Genomic DNA, 9,825 nt, shown 5'->3' with positions numbered 1-9,825 from the left:
TTATTTAAAATGCAAATAAATAATGGACTTACTATTCATTTATTTTTTGCTGTGAACTCAGTTTTAAATGAACCTTACAGTCAGTAGACCACAGGAGCCCTGGATATTATTGCGGTTATATTGTTAAACATTCATTATCACTATGGGAGCTTAGAGTATTATTGTTTAATCATTTCTTGCTCATAATTTTGCTGGCTCCTGATGATGCAACCAACACTAAAAAATATTAAAACTGATTATTTTGATTTTCATTTGAGGTTATCTGATCAGAATTAGATAGATGATTGATAGATAGATAAATTGGTAGATAGGTAGATAGATAATGTCCTAGCTAAACAGTTTAAGTGTAAATTGTGGGAAAAAGTTAGTTTCAGCCAACTTCTCTGCTCATGATAGAATGTTTCTTCATAGTGGATAAATGGGCAAGGTGGAAATATTCCATTTATTCTATTGGAATATGTGCTAAAATTGTGATGAAGATGGTGAAAACTATTAAAGTAATAACATAATAGAATAAAATGTCAGGGGACAGGGGCTGTTGTGAAGAGCTACTGAGGTTTGGGGGTCTAAGATGCTTTCTCTGAAGAAGAGGTGATTTTCAATCTATGACCAGAATGATGAAAGGGAGCCAGCACTGAGACAACAAGAAGAAACATGTTCCAGGAAAAGAACCATATATTCAAAGAAAAGAAAGAGTTAGTTATATTTGAGGAACTAAAAAGAGGCTAATGTAGTTGGAGTGTAGCAGCCTTAGGGTAGAGAGGCATGTAATGAACATAGAGAAGGAAAAGTACATGATTCTGCAGTGCCTTCTAGGCTAAGTACAGGGTTTAAAAAAATATATTATGATTATTTTATGTGAAGTGGACCAGGAAGACATTGAAGGGTTTTACATAGATAGAATTTACTGGGTAGGACTTAGGGTTAGTCATTAAAGTCTTTTAGTATGATAAAAACACCAAATGACTTGGAATTTTGAGATATTTGTTTGTCAAATTCTGCCTTCAGTTGAAGGATTAAGACATTCAAATGGGATAATACTGATTTTCTTCATTTTTAAAGTGAGGGGTTTCATTGGATGGTACCTAATTTCTTGTGATGGGAGAGGATGGTGAAGTTGGTCAGTGATTTACTCTTCTGATGAAATGATTCACTTTTGAAAGACCAGAGCAGTTATGAAAAAGCCTCTTATTCTCTTTTGAGGAGTCATTTCTCCGAGCTGCTACTCCAAATGGTGTTCATTATTTATAGTAACTTTTTAATGAATGGCTACGTAAAGCAACAAACATTTACACACTGTAAGCTTTCTAAAAAGAAAAAAGATATATAAATATCTATTGGAGATGAATAAAGGGGATTCAAGTTAAGACTATATGAGGTGTGTAGATTATTCTTAAGGTCTCTTTGAATTCTGAGTTTCTTTGTTGTAGACGCATTTCTTCCAACCATTATCTCTGCTATATCCATTTATGGCACCAACATTTGGATTTTGCATCTTGGATTTAGCATCTTACAAATGCTAATTGAAGTTTTAAATTAGCACAAGTACTGGGGAAAGCAAGAACCTGGTTATTTTCCAGCCATGCTGGAATCTAATGAAAGCTATAAACCCACACTTAGAAATATGCGTATATATTTTTATAAAGTTTCAGGAAACCATAAACTCTCTGAAGCTTTTTCATGGACCTTCCACATGCAAGCCCTGTGGGGTGAATAAGAACCAAAAATAGGTACCTTCCAAGTATAATCTGTGATTTTCCTGACTGGTTCCTGCCCTACATCTAATAGTCCTAATTAAAGTAATGTTATCTTCATTTGACTTTTCCTTCATACCATAAGTGTGAAAATATTAAAACTGCTGATGCAAGGAAGTAAGTAGGAACATAAAGAGAAATTTCAAACATACAATTTTCTGACAACCTAGAGGTGTTAGCACAGCTCATTTTAAACATGGGTTAAATTGTTTTCTCTCTCACCATATTGGCTGAAAGAACCTTGTCTTACACCTGGGCTGAAACTGATTGAAAAATTCAGAGATAAATCTGTCTTTCTTTTTTTTTTTGGACTTGGTAATAAGTGTCTATGCAGTTCTTTAAAACTGATGTTATCTATATGCAAAATTCAGTAGGAATGTAGAAATCAAAAAGTCACCATTTTTTCTCTCAAGGTAAATTAGTGTATTTACAACTGTACTTGGTTTTCATACTTATCACTGCTATCTTTTATGTGCAAGTGAGCCATCATATTTTAAGGTTGATAAGTAAATTTGAAAGATAAAGTGTTGAAGATATTTAGGTTTGTGGTAAAGTATACTAAAGTAGCAGTAGACTGCTGGCAGTCTTTTTAGTTTCTTCAGGAAAAAGGATTAAATATACAAAGTAGTGCAGTTCATAGTTATACATTTGTTAACACATAATTCTTAGAACAACCCACTAGGCTAGTTGATATTGTCCATTGACCTTGGGCATGAAATGTAAACTCTGAGTTTCAGTATCCTCATCTGAAAAATGAGGGCAATCACACCTCAGTGGGTTGTTCAAAAGATTATAATGAGGGGGGTGGAGGCAAGATGGTGGTGTGGGAAGATGCCGAGTTAGCATCACCCCACAACTAGGGCACCTGCCTGCCACTGGTGGAGGACCCTGATGCCCAAGGAGATAGGAGGAACCCCTAAGTGAACCAGTAGGACATGGGGGGAATGAGGGGCGAGGAGAAGTGGAAGCCAGATAGGATCTGCGCCCCTGAGGCCAGGGAGATCCAGAGAGGCAGGCAGGAGGGGCCCTCTGGGAGGAGCAGGAGAGGAGTGGAGGGCAATTGTCCCACCCACTCGGGGCAATTGATTGTCTTCAATTCTTTTCATTCTTTTTTCTTTATTCTGCTCCTTGGCAGTTATTTCTACCATTTTGTCTTCCAGCTCACTTATTCATTCTTCTGCCTCAGTTATTCTGTTATTGATTTCTTCTAGTGTATTTTTCATTTCAGTTATTGTGTTGTTCATCTCTGTTTTTTTTGTTCTTTAGTTCTTCTAGATCTTTGTTAAACATTTCTTGTATCTTCTCAATCTGTGCTTCCATTCTATTTCTGAAATTCTGGATCATCTTTACTATCATTACTCTGGATTCTTTTTCAGGTAGATTGCCTAGTTCCTTTTCATTTATTTGGTCTTGAAGGTTTTTACCTTGTTCCTTCATCTGTGACATACTTTTTGCCATCTCACTTTTTTCAATTTTTATAAGTGGGATTGTGTTCCTGTCTTACTGGTCATTTGGCCTGAGGCTTCCAACACTGGAGTGTATAAGCTGTTGGGTAGAGCTGGGTCTTGGTACTGAGATGAGGACTACTGTGAGATCTCACTCTGATGAATATTCCCTGGGGTCTGTGGTTCTCTGTTAGTCCACTGGTTCAGACTTGGAGCTCCCACTGCAGGAGCTTCAGCCTGACCCTTGGCTCGTGAACCAAGATCCCACAAACTGAGTGGGGTGGCATGAAAAAAAAGAAAACAAGAACAATAACAAAGTAAAAAAATAAAATAAGACTAGGAAACTAACATATATGTTAGAAAGAATATAAAAATAAAAATATAGATGAATCAACAATAGGAAGGTATAATAGTTCCACAATAGTAAAAAAGAGGAGGATGAAAAGGAAAAAAAAAGCAGGAAAAGGCCTTGGCTGTGGAGGGTGGGGCCTAAGCAAGGGCAGGTTTGAGCAGTGAATGGGGCCTATGCTCAGGACCCACAGGGCTGGTAAAGGAGCTGGGGGCTGTGGGGGGTGGGGCTTAGGCTCAAGGAACAGAAGGGGCCCAGGTGTGCCTCCCATACCTGGTCTCAGAGGGCAGGGCACCTCACCAGGGAGCCCAGCAGGCTTCCTGGGCTTGAGTGGGTGGGGCAAATGCTCTCCTCTTCTCTCCTGCTCCTCTGGTCAGGAGGGCTTCTCCCACCTGTCTCTTCTGATCTCCACGGCCTCTCTTCTATGCCCCAAGGACCAATGCGGCCAGGGGGAGGGGGGCACCCTAGAGGGCAGGGGACCAGCCTGGGAGTTCAGCAGGCTCCCAGATACCTTTGTAATGACACTAAAAACACCAACATCCAAATTATAGGGGTCCCAGAGGAAGAAGAGAAAAAGAAAGGGTCTGAGAAAATATTTGAAGAGATTATAGTTTAAAATTTCCCTAACATGGGAAAGGAAATAGTCATCCAACTCCAGGAAGCACAGAGAGTCCCATACAGGATAAACCTTAGGAAAAATACATCAAGACACATATTAATCAAACTAACAAAAATTAAATTCAAAGAAAAAATATTAAAAGCAGCAAGGGAAAAACAAAAAATAATATATAAAGGAATCCCCATAAGCTTATCAGCTGATTTTTCAGCAGAAACTCTGCAGGCCAGAAGGGAGTGGCAGGATATCCTTAAAATGATGCAAGAGAAAAACCTACAAACAAGATTACTCTACCCAGCAAGGATCGCATTCAGATTCGACAGAGAAATCAAAAGCTGTTCAGAGAAGCAAAAGCTAAGAGAATTCAGCACCATCAAACCAGCTTTACAACAAATGCTGATGAAACTTCTCTAGGCAGGAAACACAGGAGAAGAAAAAGACCCACAAAAACAAACCCTAAACAATTAAGAAAATGGTAATAGGAGCATACATATTGATAATAACCTTGAATGTAAATGGATTAAATGTCCCAACCAAAAGACACAGACTGGCTGAATGGATGCAAAAACAAGACCTGTATATATGCTGTCTACAAGAAACCCACTTCAGACCTAGAGACACATACAGACTGAAAGTGAAGCGATGGAAGAAGATATTCCATGCAAATGGAAATCAAAAGAAAGCTGGAGTAACAACACTCGTATCTGATAAAATAGACTTTCAAATAAAGACTGTTACAAGAGATAAGGAGGGACACTACATAATGATCAAAGGTTCAACCCAAGAAGAAGACAGAACAATTATAATTGTTTATATACCCAAAACAGGAGCACCTCAATACATAAGGCAAATGCTAACAACCATGAAAGGAGAAATTGACAGTAACACAATAATAGTAGGGGATTTTAACACCCCACTTACACCAATGGACAGATCATCCAAACAGAAAATAAATAAGGAAACATAAGCTTTAAATGACACAATAGAATAGATAGATTTAATTAATATTTATAGAACATTCCATCCAAAAACAGCAGATTACATTTTCTTCTCAAATGCACATGGAACATTCACCAGGATAGATCACATCTTGCATCACAAATCAAGCCTCGGAAAATTTAAGAAAATTGAAATTGTATCAGGCATCTTTACTGACAACAATGCTATGAGATTGGAAATCAATAACAGGAAAAAAAACTGTAAAAAACCCAAATACATGGAGGCTAAACTGTGTACTGATAAATAACCAAGAGATCACTGAAGAAATTAAAGAAGAAATAAAAAAGTACATAGAAACAAATGACAATGAAAACACGATGACCCAAAACCTATGGGATGCAGCAAAATCAGTTCTAAGAGGGAAGTTTATAGCAATTCAATCTCACCACAAGAAACAAGAAAAATCACAAATAAACATTCTAACCCTACACTTAACACAACTAGAGAAAGAAGAACAAAGAAATCCCAAAGTCAGTAGAAGGAAAGAAATCATAAAGATCAGAGCAGAAATAAATAAAATAGAAATTAAGAAAACAATAGCAAAGATCAATAAAACTAAAAATTGGTTCTTTCAGAAGATAAACAAAATTGATAAACACTTACCCAGACTCATTAAGAAAAAAAAGGGAGATGATGCAAATCAATAAAATTAGAAATGAAAAAGGAGAAATCACAACTGACACCACAGAAATACAAAGGATTATAAGAGACTACAACAAACAACTGTCTGCCAATAAAATGGACAACTATGAAGAAATGGACAAATTCTTGGAAAGGCAATCAAAGAATTTGGTAAAGTTGCAGGATACAAAATTAATGCACAGAAATCTCTGGCATTCTATATATACCACCAACAAAAATTTACAAAGAGAAATTAAGGAAACAATCCCATTTACCCTCACAACAAAAAGAATAAAATACCTAGGAGTAAACCTGCCTAAGGGAGCAAAAGACTTGTACTCAGAAAACTATAAAACACTGAGGAAATAAATTAAAGATGACATAAACAGATGGAGAAATATACCATGTTCTTGGATTGGAGGAATCAATATTGTGAAAATGATTATACTACCCAAAGCAATCTAGAGATTCAATGCAATCCTTATCAAACTACCAATGGCATTTTTCACAGAATTAGAACAAAAAAATTTTACAATTTGTATGGAAACACAAAAGACCCCAAATAGCCAAAGCAATATTGAGAAAGAAAAACGGAGTTGTAGGAATCAGGCTCCCTGTCTTCAAACTATACGACAAAGCTACAGTAATCAAGACAGTATGGTACTGGCACAGCAACAGAAATATAGATCAGTGGTACAGGATAGAAAGCCCAGAGATAAACCCATGCACATATGGTCACATAATTTATGACAAAGGAGGCAAGAACATACAATGGAGAAAATACAGCCTCTTCAATAAGTGGTGCTGGAAAAAGTGGACAGCTACATGTAAAAGAATGAAATTAGAACACTCTCTAACACCATACGCAAAAATAAGCTCCAAATGGATTAAAGACCTAAATGTAAGACCAGACACTATAAAATTCTCTGAGGAAAACACGGGAAAAACACTCTTTGACATAAACCACAGCAAGATATTTTTGACCCATCGTCTAGAGTAACAGACATAAAAACAAAAATAAACATATGGGGCTTAATTAAACTTAAAAGCTTTTGCACAGCAAAGGAAACCATAAACAAGATCAAAAGACAACCCTCAGAATGGGAGGAAATATTTGCAAATAAAACAACAGACAAAGGATTAATCTCCAAAATATACAAACAGCTTATGGAGCTCAATATCAAACAAACAAACAATCCAATTTAAAAATGGGTGAAAGATCTAAATAGACATTTCACTAAGGAAGACATACAGATGACCAAGAGGCACATGAAAAGATGCTCAACATCACTAATTGTTAGAGAAATGCAAATCAAAGCTACAATGAGGTATCACCTCATTCCAGTCAGAATGGCCATCATCAAAAAATCTACAAGCAATAAATGCTGGAAAGGTTGTGGTGAAAAGGGAACCCTCCTGCACTGTTGGTAGGAATGTAAATTGATACAGTCACTATGGAGAACAGTATGGAGGTTCCTTAAAAAACTAAAAATCGAACTACCATATGACCCAGCAATCCTACTACTAGGCATATGAGAAAACCATAATTCAAAAAGAGACATGCACCACAATGTTCATTGCAGCACTATTTACAATAGCCAGGACATGGAACCAACCTAAATGTCCATAGACAGATGAATGGATAAAGAAGATGTGGCACATATATGCAATGGAATATTAGCCATAAAAAGAAACAAAATTGTTATTTATAGTGAGGTGGATTGACCTAGTTTCTGTCCTACAGAGTGAGGTAAGTCAGAAAGAGAAAAACAAATACCATATGCTAACGCATATATATGGAACCTAAAAAAAAATAAATGGTACTGATGAACTTAGTTGCAGGGCAGGAATAAAGATGTAGACATAGAGAGTGGACTTGAGGACACAGGGTGGGAGGGGGAAGCTGGGGCGAAGTGAGAGTAGCATAGGCATATATACACTACCGAAAGTAAAATAGTTAGTTAGTGGGAAGCTGCAGCATAGCACAGGGAGATCAGCTTCGTGTTTTGCGATGAGGGTGGGATAGGGAGGATGGGAGGGAGGCTCAAGAGGTAGGGGATATAGGGACATATGTATGCATATGGCTGATTCACTTTGGCGTACAACAGAAACTGAAGAGTATTGTGAAGCAATTATACTCTAATAAAGATCTATTTTTAAAAAATTATAATGAGATAACAAATCTCTTGCTGACCAACAGATACCTGTCTCCATGATTGCTCCTGTGATCACCATGCAGCCAGTAGCCACAGAGAAATTTGGACTCTTCAACTCCAAGTTTTCTTTTTCTGTGGAGAGCAAGCTGAGATCATTTGAGAGCACATGAATGAGGAGGCACATGTGGGTAGCCAACAAAAGCAGGTGATAGTGAAGTCAAAGCATACTCAGCTTCACCTGATCTTAAGTATGTCACCAGGATTCACAGGTGCTCCCAGAGCAGTGTCCTCATGTTGACAAATCTCATGTGTCTTTAAGGAATGGAGGTGGTTTGTAGGCATAAATATACAGGATGATCAGGTTAGAGACGGAGCTTCAGATAAAGTAAACAGCATTCAGCAAAATGTCTGTTGCAAGCTGAAAATGTTTCATTTAGAGTCAGGGTTTTGACATATCTAAACATCAGTTATTTAATATATATATTGGACTCATATCTTATTTATGCTTTAGAATCTGTGGTATTTAAGATAGCCAGCCTAGAGTGATTTAGGAGCATACTCTGCAATGAGATCAGAGTATTTTATTCCACTCTGAAAATTTCACATATTCTTTTATATCAGAATCGTATTATTTTTTTTCACCACATTCCAAATGGTTTCCAATTTTCTTTTTCTGACTTGTCGGGACTTGATATTGAATGGATAGTGGAGATCTTAATTATAAAATGGCATATTTATGCTTTACCATAAAATAACAAACTAATAAATAGTAGTGAAATATATCATTTTGCACACTTATTAACTCCAAGTAAAGAGCACATTCCTTTTCAACACTTTTGTTTCTCCTCCAGAGCATCTGTTCCTGTTCATATCAAGATAGAGAACAAGAAATGCCAGTTAGAATTTAGGTAAGAGGCTTTGAACTCAGGGTTTGATGCAGCTCAATCCTTAACTTTGACTTCGGGCAAATAACTTGAACTCTATAAACCCCAGTTAACTCAATTATAAGATGTGAGAAAATATCTCCCATGCAGGGTTTGATGCAGCTCAATCCTTAACTACCTTTGACTTTGGGCAAATAGCTTGAACTCTATAAACCCCAGTTTACTCAATTATAAGAAGTGAGAAAATATCTCCCTTGCAGGGTTTTGATATAGATTTGAGATAATGTACATAAAGTGCTTATTATACAGTAATCATCCAGTAAATATCAACCACTCTGTTAATTGCTATTATCATATTTTGGAGTACTGGTAATACATTGAAATATCACTAAGATATTCCTCAATATCACTAAGATATTCTCTGAGGATGAGAATTTGAAACTGTTTTGTAAAACATATCATCTAAATACTAGTTTGTAAATAGAGATGATGGGATTTTCTGGGCTCTTATTTTTTTCATGAAAAGAGTACTTTCAGCTTAAAGCTTCAGCCAAAAAAAACCCAAAAGATATAAATACTTAAAAGAAGAAAATAACCTCCAGAGAGAGGACAGAGACTTTATAGAGAGTGGTGATTTTCTCTTGGGGAACTTTAGTTCTTTGCAATAGTCTGTGGTCCCTACTTCTTGGTAGCAGAATCTCTTTGCCACATGAATGTTGAGTTTGGACATGTGACTTACTTTCACCTAGGGGAAGCAAGTGAACTTCCCCAGAAACTTTTAGAGTTCTAGTGAATTTTCATTACTCTTTTGCTTCTACCCTGTGTTGTGAGAATAAATATGTCTCATCTGAGTTTGCTACTTCAAATTTAGGTTGAAAACTACCTAAAGACCTATGGAACAAAGTTGCAACCTACCCACAGCATGGTATGGAAGTAGAATTTATCACAGTCACATCAAATGAGCAATCTATATTCAATATGGACAAGAAATCCTTTGTTTT

This window comes from Neophocaena asiaeorientalis, unplaced genomic scaffold (assembly GCF_003031525.2).
Source record: "Neophocaena asiaeorientalis asiaeorientalis breed wild unplaced genomic scaffold, Neophocaena_asiaeorientalis_V1.1 scaffold250, whole genome shotgun sequence".
In the NCBI taxonomy this organism is placed as follows: domain Eukaryota; kingdom Metazoa; phylum Chordata; class Mammalia; order Artiodactyla; family Phocoenidae; genus Neophocaena; species Neophocaena asiaeorientalis.
Note: the sequence above shows the minus strand (reverse complement) of the source record.